Here is a 12,658-nt window from a genome sequence, read left to right as displayed (position 1 = left end):
TGGCAAAGCTAATAATCCACATTTTCTTGTTGAGAATCATTGAGTGTAATTGGCCAATCAATTTGTAGACCCTTTCCGTTTGTATTTTGTTTAATCAACAAAAATAAATCGCCCTGCCAACCTTGAGAGCTCCAAGTCGGAGAACAGTGGCAAATATTTTGTTGGTCCTGCCAAAAGTGCCTTCCAACAGAAACGTCTTAATTGAAGATGATTTATATTTAGAAGCACGGATGTTTTATCATTTCTCTGAAGGAGAAAGCTGTGGAAGCAGGCAGCGTGCAACTGTTTTAAGCATTGTTTCTGACATTTATCTATGGTCTTCATCCCTCAGATGAAAATTAAACAACCACCTTCCCCAGCCCGTCTAATGATTCAGGCTCCATCTCCTAAAGTAGCTGTTGAATAACCCCAGTAAACTTGGGTTAAAGTCTGTTTGCCAAGACCTAGGCCTTTTCCCTGTTCTCTTGGGTTTTGCTGACCCTGACTCCTTCCCGCTCTCTGGACCTTTGGTGGAAAGTGGTGGACATCTTAGTGCTGGAAGACAGGCCTTGTGCTCCGGGCAAGTGGGCTGCAGTCTTGCTTTGCTGGGAGAAAAACCACAGTAGTCGCGGCTGGCCATGGGGTCTCAGTCCCCGGGGTCTTGGATCTGGGTGGGTAATGAACTTCCCTGAGGGTTGCAAGAATCCAGTTTTTGCTTTTGCTGCCTTCTCTGCACTCCGGGAAGGGGGAGAGATGACAAGAAGTAACATGTCTTTCGTGCCTACATGATGTGTTCTCATTTCTCACAACCACCCTGTGAGCTTGAAGTAGCGAAACACCTGATATCTGGTGAGGAAGGGGAGGTTCAGACATCAGAGACGGTTTGTGTGTGCAGTGGCTGAGGTTGGATCCTGTTCCCGTCTGTCTCCAATTGTCTTCCCATCTCACTGGCCACTGGAAGCTGGAACAGAAGCCCCCTACTGGCCCCGTGGCCGAGTGGTTAAGTTCGCGTGCTCCGCTGCAGGCGGCCCAGTGTTTCGTTGGTTCGAATCCTGGGCGCGGACATGGCACTGCTCGTCAGACCACGCTGAGGCAGCGTCCCACATGCCACAACTAGAAGGACCCACAACGAAGAATATACAACTATGTACCGGGGGGCTTTGGGGAGAAAAAGGAAAAAATAAAATCTAAAAAAAAAAAAAAAAGAAGCCCCCTAGACACGCCCCCCAGTTCCATTGAACCAGGTTTCTGCTTCCGAGCTCCCGGGGTGCAGGTACGGTAGCACAAGGGTGGCTAATGGTTTGTGACTGCTTACTGGATGCCTGGCACTTTTCTAAGAGCTTCACGTGTATTGATTCATTTAATTCTCACTCCCCTGTTAGCTACTGCTGTCCTCATCTTACAGAGGAGGAAACCGAGGCACAGAGTAGTTGGGGGACTAGTCCAACGTCACGTGGCTAATAGTTGGGGGCATCAGGATTTGAACCCAGGTAATCTGACCCGGTGCCCGTGTTGTTGGGGGTCTGCCTTTCATCAAATATACACTTGTTAGTTCAGCATTCCTCATGCCTCCAAAGCAGCGAGGATGCAGCTAAGATGAAAGAAGAAAGGAAAACAGTAGTTTTATTGCAACTTGCTTCGGACTTTGTGATGGACAGTGGAGGCCATTCATTGACCAACTGCTTCAATTTTTGGCTCATTTGTTGATCTCCAGCGGCACTGAGTGGCCCTTTCTGCTACATTTTCTCCATTCTGCATTGGCTTCTAGTGCCTCTGCTCGAGGTCCACCTTCCACGGGCCCTCTCAGACTGATGCGAGGCCAGCTGTTCTCCAGGGGCCACCAAGAAACTAACACCGTGAGCTGCAGATTACTCCATGGGCAAAAAACTGAAATAAACTTGGGAACCAAGATGGCGCAGGTCAACAACTTCTAAACAACGTCCTGTAAGTCACTGGTACTATGAAGCGAACCAAATGGTAAAAATCCAGCAGCCGCCCGAAGCTCTCTGTTGTGTTTACTAGGGTCTTGGCTGTTCATAAGGTGGCCCCAAGCCACAGCATCTTCGGGTACCGGGGATCAAGTGATCCCTGTATCAGGATGGAGTGAGGAAGAATTTTCACATTTGGTTGGAGTGGGAAGGCCTGCAGCAGGTCAGATCAGATGATGTGATGATGATGATAATACCTGCAGAGACCAATTTCTGATGCCAAGCCATGTTCAAAGGCTTTTGTGTATATTAATCGTTAATCGTTCACCAATCCCATGAGATAGATGCTGTTATTATTTCCATTTTACAGATGAGAACATCTACTGTGTTAAATGTGCATGTACATTATAATTTTAGGAACATTAACATACAAGAAATATCTAGAATCAAGGACATATGTTGCTTGGCTCGTGGGCTGGTGGTGCCAGTATTTGGCTTCTCTTTGGCGTACAGATGCCTCCTTATTAGCTGAAGTGTGCTGGGTGATACTACAGTCGGCATTTATTGAGTTATTACTGTATGCCAGACACGAGTCTAAGAAGTTTTTTGTTTTTTGAGGAAGATTAGCTCTGAGCTAACATCTGCTGCCAATCCTCCTCTTTTTTGCTGAGGAAGACTGGCCCTGAGCTAACATCTGTGCCCATCTTCCTCTATTTTATGTGGGACGCCTGCCACAGCATGGCTTGCCAAGTGGTGCATAGGTCCACACCCACAATCCGAACCAATGAACCCCGGGCCTTCAAAGTGGAACATGCGAACTTAACTGCTACACCACCGGGCCAGCCCCAGCATGAAGTTTTTTAATCCTCACAAAAAGACAGGTACTATGATTATGATTACACCTGATTTATAGATGAGGAGACTACGTCAGAGGGTAATATAACTTGTCCAAAGCCACCCCGTCAGTGCACGGCAAGGCCAAATTGGGCTCCTGAGCCGGGTTCTTCACCACAGTGACCTCTGCCTCTGAGCTCAGGCTCCTGAGACAGCTGGGAAAGGGAGAGTGGCATAGGGGAGAGACACCATTAGAGGACTCCACGTGGGGCAGAGGCTCTACTTCCTCTCAGGTGCCCTTGCCCAGGTAGCTCATCACTCTCTTTTGGCATCCATCCTGGTGTGGGATTAGAGGTTGTTGTTGTTTTTTTTTTTTTGTGAGGAAGATTGGCCCTGAGCTAAGATCTGTGCCAATCTTCTTTTATTTTGTATGTGGGATGCTGCCACAGCATGGCTTGATGAGTGGTGCTAGGTCTGCTCCCAGGATCCAAATCTGCAAACCCCAGGCCACCAAAGTGGAATGTGTGAGCTTAACCACTATGCCACTGGGCCGGCCCCTGGAGGTTGATTTTTATCAGTCCTTTGTAGGCTTCTGTTTGTAGCTGTGATCATCCCAGTAGTGAAGGAAATGGAGAGGGCTCTGATATGAATCATAAAACATACCTGGGAAGGCATTTACAGGGTCCAGGAGGCACATTTGCTCATTGACCCCACAGCAACCCTATGAGGTTCGTACTGAACGCTCATCTCCATGTTGCAAAGGGGGAAACTGTAGCCCAGGGAAGGTGGGCCATGGGTCCTCAGTCACACAGCAGGTGAGGGGCAGAGCTGAATTCAGGCCACATGTTTGTAAGGAAGGGCTGACTCCCTGGTGGAGACTCACCCCGTTCCCTGTCCAGGACGGGCTGGAGACCCCTGCCCACACTCCTGGGCACTTCTTGTAGGGCCGGGTCTGCCAGTCTGCCGCTTTTCTCCTCCTCCTTTGCTGCCTCCACGCTCTCCTGTGCCTCAGCTTCCAGAGCTTTTCAGAACGACAGGGTGGGATTTTCCACCGCCCGGAACTGTTTTTCCTATTGCTTGTGCCTCCGAGCACTTGCTGAGCTGATGAGCTTTTGAAATGTCACTTGACTGTTTGAAGGGAGCTGTGAGTGGTTCGCCGGAACACACAATCCCAGCTGCCTCCCCGGGTGGGCGTTGGGGGCCCAGGCGCATGGTGGCCCCTCCTGCAGCCCAGCCCGCTCCGGGAGCGGAGGAGGCTGTGCCGCTGGCACAGGTACCGTCGTCTGCCTGCTCATTTCTCTTCTCCTGGGCTGACAGTGGCTGTTTCTGTGCTGTGTTTCTCTTCCACCATTGGTTGCATTTTTTGGTCCACTTTTGAGAATACAGTTAAATTTTTGACCCTTTTCTTTCTGGGTTTTCTTTTCAGAAAAATGCACACGTATACAAAATTACATATATAAGTTTTGGATTTTCATGGGAACACTTACACTCAGAGCCTCTTTGGACATATCCTGCCCCCCATACATCTACCTTGAAATCTAATTGATAAGTTGAGGGGCCAGCCTGGTGGCGTAGTGCTTAAGTTCACGTGCTCTGCTTTGGTGGCCCGGGGTGCACTGGTTCAGATCCTGGGTGTGGACCCAGCACCGCTCCTCAAGCCGTGCTATGGCAGCATCCCACATAAAACAGGGGAAGATCGGCACAGCTGTTAGCTCAGCGACAGTCTTCCACAAGCGAAAAGAGGTAGAGTGGCAACGGATGTAAGCTCAGGGCCAATCTTCCTCACCAAAAATAAATAAATAAAAATTGAGTTCTCCCTTTCAGTTGAGGGCAAGTATGGAAAATTAAATTTTTGATTCTCTGACCCCCTTTTCTCTCCATTGTTGTCCGTCAGAGGCCTGGCAGGAAAATATAGGCACACTCAAAGAGGTGACAGAGGAGAGTTTAATGAAGGTGTGTCACAGGGTTAAGAAGTGAAGGGAGAGTGAGGTACACTGGGGCCATAGGAGGAAGCCCCTCTGTCTCGGTCCGTTTGGGCTGCTGTCACGGAACACCACAGACTGGGGGACTTACAAGTGACAGGAATTTATTTCTCCTGGTCCTGGAGGCCGGAAGTCCAACTAGGTGCTGGCAGGTTCGGTGTCTGGTGAGGACCCGCTTTCTGGTTTGTAGATTGTCATCTTCCCGCTGTGTCCTCTCATGGCAGGAGGGGTGAGGGAACTCTCTGGGGTCTCTTTTACAAAGACTCTAATTCTGTTTAGCAGGGCTCTACTCTAATCACCTCCCAAAGGCCCCACCCCCTAATACCATCGCAGTGGGGGCTAGGTTTCAACACAGGAATTTTCAGGGACATAGTCAGTCTAGGGCACCCTCCAGCCCCTAGAACTAAGGATACCAGGAGAGGGTTGCCCGGGAGAAGCTGTGACCTGTGGTGTAGAGACCCTCGGATGACCCAGATGACCCGGCAGGGAGGAAGGAAGGACACACAGGCTGCTACCATCTTTACCCTTCTCCTATGTCCTGGCTTCTGCTGGTATCTCCCAAGGGGCCAAAGGGCAAGGGAGCCTGGTTGACTCAGGCCATAGAGGTCAGTCTTGCAGGGCACAGATCCCAGTGGAAGAAGATGGGAAGTAATCTGAAGGACAGCCGGAGAATATTCAGCACACGGCCCTTCAGATTCTAAAATAACTTTTTTCCAGTAGATGGCACTTTCAAGAGTGCCAAGAAGCAGCTTTGTCATCCCCAATTGCTCTCCCTGGGGATTGGGCATCGTGGAAATTGCTTAGCTGGTGCTACGGAGGTTTTATAATCCTGTTAGTCACTGGAAACTTCCTGTTTTTTTCAGATGCTTTTAAATCCAGTTTTCTAGGTCTTTTTTTTTTCTATTTTCTTTGTGTGCCTGTTATTACAAGGCCGCTTTGAAAGGCTCCATTACGCCTTGTAGTGATGAACCAGTATGCCTATGGTGTTATGTTCAAAGGTGGTTTTCCATTATCATATGATAGCCTGATGTATACAAATGGGCATTTCTAGATTTTGCAAAACAGAGAAATTATGCGGGGAAGCAATTGAGAAATTACAAAGTCTTATGCAGTGTAAGGTATAATGAGGCACTGGGGGTAGCTGGCACCACCAAGCTCGGATCTGCTCCTGGCTCCTGCTTGCCCTTGTTCTGTGACCTTGGCCACCACCTCTAGGTATGAGCATCTCTATTTATAAAGTGGAATTTACCATTACTGACCAAGACTCTCCTCAAGCAAACTTGAGTCAGCCTCCTCTGAGCCTCCTCATTTCCATTAGGCCTGGCCCTTGGTCCCTGTCCTGTCTTTGGCCTGCCTAGCCCAGTTTTAGCAAGAATTCTGCTAAGTCGGTTTAGAGAGAATCCCCTAGCCTTGATATCTGATGACCCTGGCTTGCCTTCAGCAGGAATCCTGTTCAGTCAGTTTCATAAGAATCCCCCTGCCCTTGATGTCTCCTCTTAGTCATCTTCCATCCATTGACCTCCTCACCCTGCTGCTTGACTAGAAATCCCCAACTGTCTTTGCTGTATTCAGAGTTGAGCCCCATCTCTCTCTTTTATTGCAATACTCCTGAATAAAGTCTTCCTTACTCTTTTAACAAGTGTCAGAATAATTTTTTTTTTTTTTAGGAAGATTAGCCCTGAGCTAACTACTGCTGGTTCTCCTCTTTTTGCTGAGGAAGACTGACCCTGAGCTAACGTACGTGCCCATCTTCCTCTACTTTATATATGGGATGCCTAACACAGCATGGCTTGTCAAGCGGTGCCATGTCTGCACCCAGGATCCAAACTGGCCAGCCCCCGGGCCGCTGAAGCGGAATGTGCGAACTTAACCGCTGTGCCACTGGGCCGGCCCCTAATTTCTTATTTAATGTTACCCACCATAGAAACTTGGAATTGCTCAGACCCTCAAGGACCTCTCGTCCAGCCTCACCCTATGTTGAAGCCATGTGGAGCTTGCCATGAGGGGTCCAGCACCTCACAGTGCCATGGATGAGGAGCCTATTCACCCGCTTGAGGCAGGTTCTCATTGTTAAGAAACCTGCTTCCACCTCAAGGTCAAAATCTGCCTTCACTTTTACTCATTGATCTCAATTCTGCCTTTCGTTGAAACCTTTCTTCATTAAGTGAATAAATTAGCTTCTTAAATTTTAGCCATCTTAATGAAAATAATTTTAGGCTGCATCTACATTGCATACACACCCCCGCCCCCTTTTTTTTGGTGAGGAGGATTGGCCCTGAGCTAACATCTGTGCCAGTCTTCCTTTGTTTTATGTGGGACACTGCCACAGCATGGCTTGGGGGCAGTGCCAGGTCCGCGCCCAGGATCCGAACCTGCAAACTCTGGGCCACCCAAGTAGAACCTGTGAACTTAACCACTGTGCCACTGGACGGGCCCCTGTATTGCCCTTTCTTGCTTTCTTTAACAGGATTCTGAGCCTGGTTGAACCTATGTTAACTCTGGGATATTGTTACTGTAGAAGGCTGTGTTACATTCATGCCCCTGGGGGTCGGCTCTGTGTGAACTCTGTCTTTATTCTGTAAACTCCCGGGTCTCTGCTCTTCTGCTTCTGATTGTAAATCCTTTGTTTCTTTCCTCTGCGGTTAGCTTTTGCTGACACCTTGTTTCATACAGGTTTATAAATGATGCACTTCTTTTTCTTTCGTGGAATAAAATGCATAGGCTCTGTGAAAGCTGTTTGTCACTCAGATGTCTTTTTTTTTTTTTTTTAAATTTCCAGGTTGATGGCTCTGTTCGAGGTGTTAATGTTATCAGAAGCCTGACCTCCACATGGTGAGCAGTTTACTCTCTGTCTGCTTTGAAGGACTTGCTAGGCCCATCAAGGGTCTATAAATACATTTGCTTTTCCATTTGTTTGTTATATACCCCTAAATCTGTGCCTGTGGCTGCTGATTTTCACCCCCTCTTCTTTCTGCAACGCCTCATTCTTAAGTATGTTTGAAAAGCAGCGACTTCTATAGGATCAAAACAACCAAGTCATTTGCTTGAAGAAGAATTTTAGGATGAGGATTTAAAAAGAAAATCAAATTTCTTTTAAATATTTCAATATGACTCCCTGAAAAGATAAAAATTCTTTTTGTAACACATCAACACCATACGATTATCATATGTAAGAAATGAACAATAATTCATTTCTTAATATCACTGAATATTCATGTTCAGATTTCTTGATTGTCTTATATTTTTTCATAGTCAGTTAAAAATACCTCAGGGTAATCAAAGAATTTAAACAAGGTCCACACATTGCATTTGGTTGATGTATCTCTTAAGTCTCTCTCTTTTTTTTTTTTTGAGGAAGATTAGTGCTAACATCTGCTGCCAATCCTCCTCTCTTTTGTTAAGAAAGACTGGCCCTGAGCTAACATCTATGCCCATCTTCCTCTACTTTATATGTGGGATGCCTGCCACAGCATGGCTTGTCAAGCAATGTTAGGTCCTCACCCGGGATCCAAACCGGCGAACCTCAGGCTGCTGAAGCAGAACGTGCGCACTTAACCCCTGTACCACTGGGCTGGCCCTTCTTAGCTGCCTTTTAATATATGGTTTTCCTGTCCTCCTCTTGTTTCTCTCTTGCAATATATTTGGTCAAGAAGCTGGAATTTTTGTCCTGGGAGTTCCCTGCGTGTAGATTTCGCTGCCAACGTCCCTGTGTTATCATTGAACATGTTTCATTGTCCCCCACATTTCTTATAAACTAAAGGCTTCATCAGATTTAGGTTCAGATTTTGGGGCAGGAATATCTCATAGATGATGATGTAACTTTTATCAGGTGACACATTCTGTCCTTTTCTGAAACCTTAATATTGCCGGGTGCTGTTAATCTGAGCATCCATTATTAGGGAGCCCATCAGTTTTTTCTGTCCTGGTTTTAGCAGCCGTTGATGACCCATAATGGATGCCTAGATCCCTTCTTTATTTAGGGGGTACAAAAAGGTGATATTCTTGTTCTGTTATTTCTTCTGCATTTTATTAGCTGGAAAATTTCTATAAAGAAGAACTGTATTTCAACATTTTTTTTATTACCTTGAGGCACAGTTTGTATATAGAAGGCAGAATAATGGCTTGATTCTTTCTTTTTATTTACCAGAATAATGAATTAGTTCCATATTATCCTTCCCAGAGGATAAGTGAATTTTTGAAGAAAGACATTATTATGAACTCTTGGATTCTTAATATGTTTGACATTGGGGTAAGGATTTGGTAGAAACAGTAATGAAAATAGCCTCTTCTTTTAGATGTCTAAATTCTAGTTGATAAATGCTTCTAGAAAATAAGAGAAAAGAGGGAAGGGGAGATGTGGTGTGAGAAAGTAAGATACTAGAAACCTATAAGCATAGTTGAATGAGGATGGAAGTAGGGAAAAGAATAAAGATGCTATGGGGCCGGCCCCGTGGCTGAGTGGTTAAGTTCGCGCCCTCTGCTTTGGCGGCCCGGGGTTTCACTGGTTCAGATCCTGGGCCCAGACATGGCACCACTCGTCAGGCCATGCTGAGGTGGCGTCCCACATGCCACAACTAGAAGGATCTACAACTAAAATATACAACTATGTCCAGGGGGATTTGGGAGAAAAAGCAGAAAAAAAGGAGATTGGTAATAGTTGTTAGCTCAGGTGCCAATCTTTAAAAAAACAAAAAGAATAAAGATGCTAAAAATAAGAGATGAAAAAATAATAGGGACCATTTGAGAAAGAGAGGAGCGAGGGGTGGTGAGGGAGGTGATGGCTGTTGAGGAGTGTGTTGGGATAAGGTTGCATAGGGCCTTGCAGGCCACTGGAAGTACTTTGGGGCCATTGCATGCACATGATCATACTTATTTTTTTTAACATGAGACTATACTGTTGTGGGGAAGAATCAAGGGCAGAATCAGTAAGACCAAGTAGGAGGTCACAGTGACTGGGGTGCTGGGGACAGAGCTGGTGAGCAGCAGCCACATTCTTGATACGTTTTGGAGGTAGAACCGAAAGAATTCGCTGATGGATGGGGTGTGAGGTGTGAGAGAGGAGGGGTCCAGGACAGGGACGAGCCACTGTATTTGGGGGATGAGAGGTAACGGTGGTGGACCGTGGCTGCTCCAGGCTCCCCGGGCCCCGCCTTGCCCTTCAGCAGGTGGGAGGAGTTCAAGGCTGGGGGTAAGAAGGCTTGTCTATGAGCTCTTCATTCTTGAGTGGTCTGTGAGTTGCTGGACGGGTTCATTCCATGCATTCATTCCCTGGTGGACCAGTCACCTCTTTCAACTCGGTGACCACAGCCTGCACCCCTAGCCCTGCCTAGTACCAGCCACAAAAATGGCCAGGGTTTGGGGAGGTCACTACTGAATCTCTAATGGACACCCGACTCAGAAGACAAGCCCTCTGATGGAGTAGAAGCTGCTTCTGTGAGGGAGAAATGCTTGTATCTTGAGAACAAAGGTGGCTGAGAACTCATTCCTCCCTTGTGTATCCCTAATAGAGTTGGTTTTGGTCTTAAAGAATACTCTTGGGCGTGATGGGCTATGCTCCATGTCTTGGAGGTAGTTTCAGATCCACCAGATCTCTTTGCTTATTCCTGCGGTTTTCTTACAGGAGTGTCTTAAGCGTGCTTTGCTTCACCCCTCCTTCCTTGCACTCTGAGGGATAGAACAGGGGTAGGCAAATTACAGCCCACCGGCCTGTTTTTGTAAATAAATTTTTATTGGAACGCAGCCACATCTATTTGTGATTATTACCTATGGTTACTTTCGTACTCTGATGGCAGAGTTGAGTAATTGCCTGTACAAAGCCTGAAATATTGACTCTTTGGCCCTTTACAAAAAGAAAGTTTGCTGATCTCTGGGTTGGAAGATAAGCAGAGGATGAATAAGGCTCTTAGCACATGGGTCACACAAAATATTCGTGGTTTGTCACTGAAATGCTGCTCAGCCTTGGTAGATGTGAGTGTGAAATTCTGTGGCTCACAAATTGTGGCTTAAAATCATTAAAATAGTTTTATTTTTCTTTATTCATTCTTCTACACATTAGATGACATTATCGTTTATAGTTGGTAGGAGATATAATTCAGCATGGTTAGGGTCACATTAATGATGGTGTCATTTTTACTGGGCAGATGGTTGAATATTAATAACCCTGAAGTTCAGTGTTTAAGTCCCGCTTTGCATACCGTCTTCCTTGGAGAGTGTAAAGCTTTCTCTTCCATCTGAGTGTACTAGTATGTCATTTGTTTTGCCTTTGTGTGAGCAAGAATTCTCATTTTTTCAATGAATGCCTCATGCTAAGGATTTTCAAAATAAGTACCCTTGCAGTTTTTCCCCCCTAAATGGAACTCAGTTAGTTTTATCTAAGCTGTTCCTTTTGTCTTGGGCTATTATTGTGTGTTACATTATTATGGCTGTGGAATTCTTTTTGTAGAAAAAAAATTGAAATAGATTTAAAATAGGACGGACTTTTCTTTCTTAATTGCATCTTAGTGTAATAAAATCCAGAGTGCAATTGTTAAAAATGGTAGAAGGGAAGAATTAAAACAATAAAATTGCTTGGCATAGCTCCTGTTTCATAATATTCGGATATAATTGGTATTATAATGTGTAATTAACAAACTTTCACTAAAGTTGAAGCTTAAGTTTGGGCGGGCAGGGCACCTTTTAGGACACAGTGATGTCTGAATTAGCTCTTATGGTAGCATTTCAGAACCTGTGCACACATTGTGGCATCTTCCTACCCGCCTCGTTAGTTGCTTTTTTTTTGAGAAATGTTAGCTCTGAGCTAACATCTGCTGCCAATCCTCCTCTTTTTTGCTGAGGAAGACTGGCCCTGAGCTAACATCCATGCCCATCTTCCTCTACTTTATATGTGGGACACCTATCGCAGCATGGCTTGCCAAGCGGTGCCATGTTCTCACCCAGGGTCCGAACTGGTGAACCCCGGGCTGCTAAAGCAGAATGTGCAAACTTAACCGCTGTGCCACTGGGCCAGCCCCTCGTTAGTTGCTTTTTTGTGGTAGAGACAGACAGTAAACTAAGGGCTTGGGACAGAGAGTCCCAAGTGTTGGGAGCAACACTTGACCAGCCACCCATGCCTATCCTGGGTTGGTCAGGGAAGAGAGCAGAAGACAAACTCCCGAATACAGGCTGTGGCTTTAGCTCAGGCTGCAGGGTCATCTCCTGGAGTAGATCACGTGGAGGACCTTTTTTGCCCAGGTGTCCGGTTAGCCTGGGGCTTATGCTTAAAACAGGCCGAGAAGCCTCCTTCACTCATTTTCTGGACCCACCCCCGAACCTGGCCCCATGGATGTTATTGCAGCTATGGCCAGGAATGATGGGTCCAAGGAAAAAGAGGGGAAGGGAATACATCCCAGGCTCAGGGCTTGAGCCTCAGTTTCCCCATGGCCCACGTTAGCTCCCTGAGGATTGGGAGACCAGAACATGCAAGAATGCAAATAAAAGTACTGGCAGAGAACATTCCAGACATATCTGGCTTTTATTCGCTACTCCTTTGGTTCAAGAGTTCCTTGGCCATGTCCTGCCATGTCCAGGCTCTTCTCAGAGACACGGTTATGGGTGCCATTCATCGCCCCCTGGTGGAGGAAGTTACTCTGTGTGACTGTAGAGAGGCTGATGTCAAAACACCCGCCCCACAGCTTATCTTTTGAAAGCGTCATGTGGGGAGGATGGGGAGGCAACATTGCCCAGTACACTTATTTGAATGAGGCTACTGCTTAAAAATTTGGAGCCTCTTCTCTGGAAATAGCTTTTAGAGTCTCTAGCGTATTCTTTGGAATATCTTTATCAGTTTCTCTTTTTGGGCCGTTTTGATTTTCGGTAAAATTCTTAAGGCAGTTGCCTCTCAATTGGTTTTCTACTTCCATTCTTGTCTGCATAATGTCCATTCCCCAGAGTGTAGCT

The 12,658-nt window shown here is 46.3% G+C and overlaps 1 protein-coding gene across 7 annotated transcripts in view; it reads left to right on the top strand.

The window, feature by feature from the left end:
* TIAM1 (TIAM Rac1 associated GEF 1) overlaps positions 1-12,658 on the top strand; it is a 352,305-nt gene that overhangs the window by 68,256 nt on the left and 271,391 nt on the right. For 5 of the 7 annotated variants that reach the window (XM_070597274.1, XM_070597265.1, XM_070597268.1 and 2 more), the window contains exon 2: positions 7,503-7,555. The exons of the other annotated variants lie outside the window; for them this stretch is intronic. The gene's annotated coding sequence lies outside the window, so the exon portion shown is untranslated. The remainder of the gene's footprint in view (positions 1-7,502; positions 7,556-12,658) is intronic. 7 annotated transcript variants of the gene reach the window in all.

The sequence above is a fragment of the Equus przewalskii genome, chromosome 27 (genome assembly GCF_037783145.1).
Source record: "Equus przewalskii isolate Varuska chromosome 27, EquPr2, whole genome shotgun sequence".
Lineage (NCBI taxonomy): Eukaryota > Metazoa > Chordata > Mammalia > Perissodactyla > Equidae > Equus > Equus przewalskii.
Note: the sequence above shows the minus strand (reverse complement) of the source record. Positions and strands in the feature narration are given on the sequence as shown.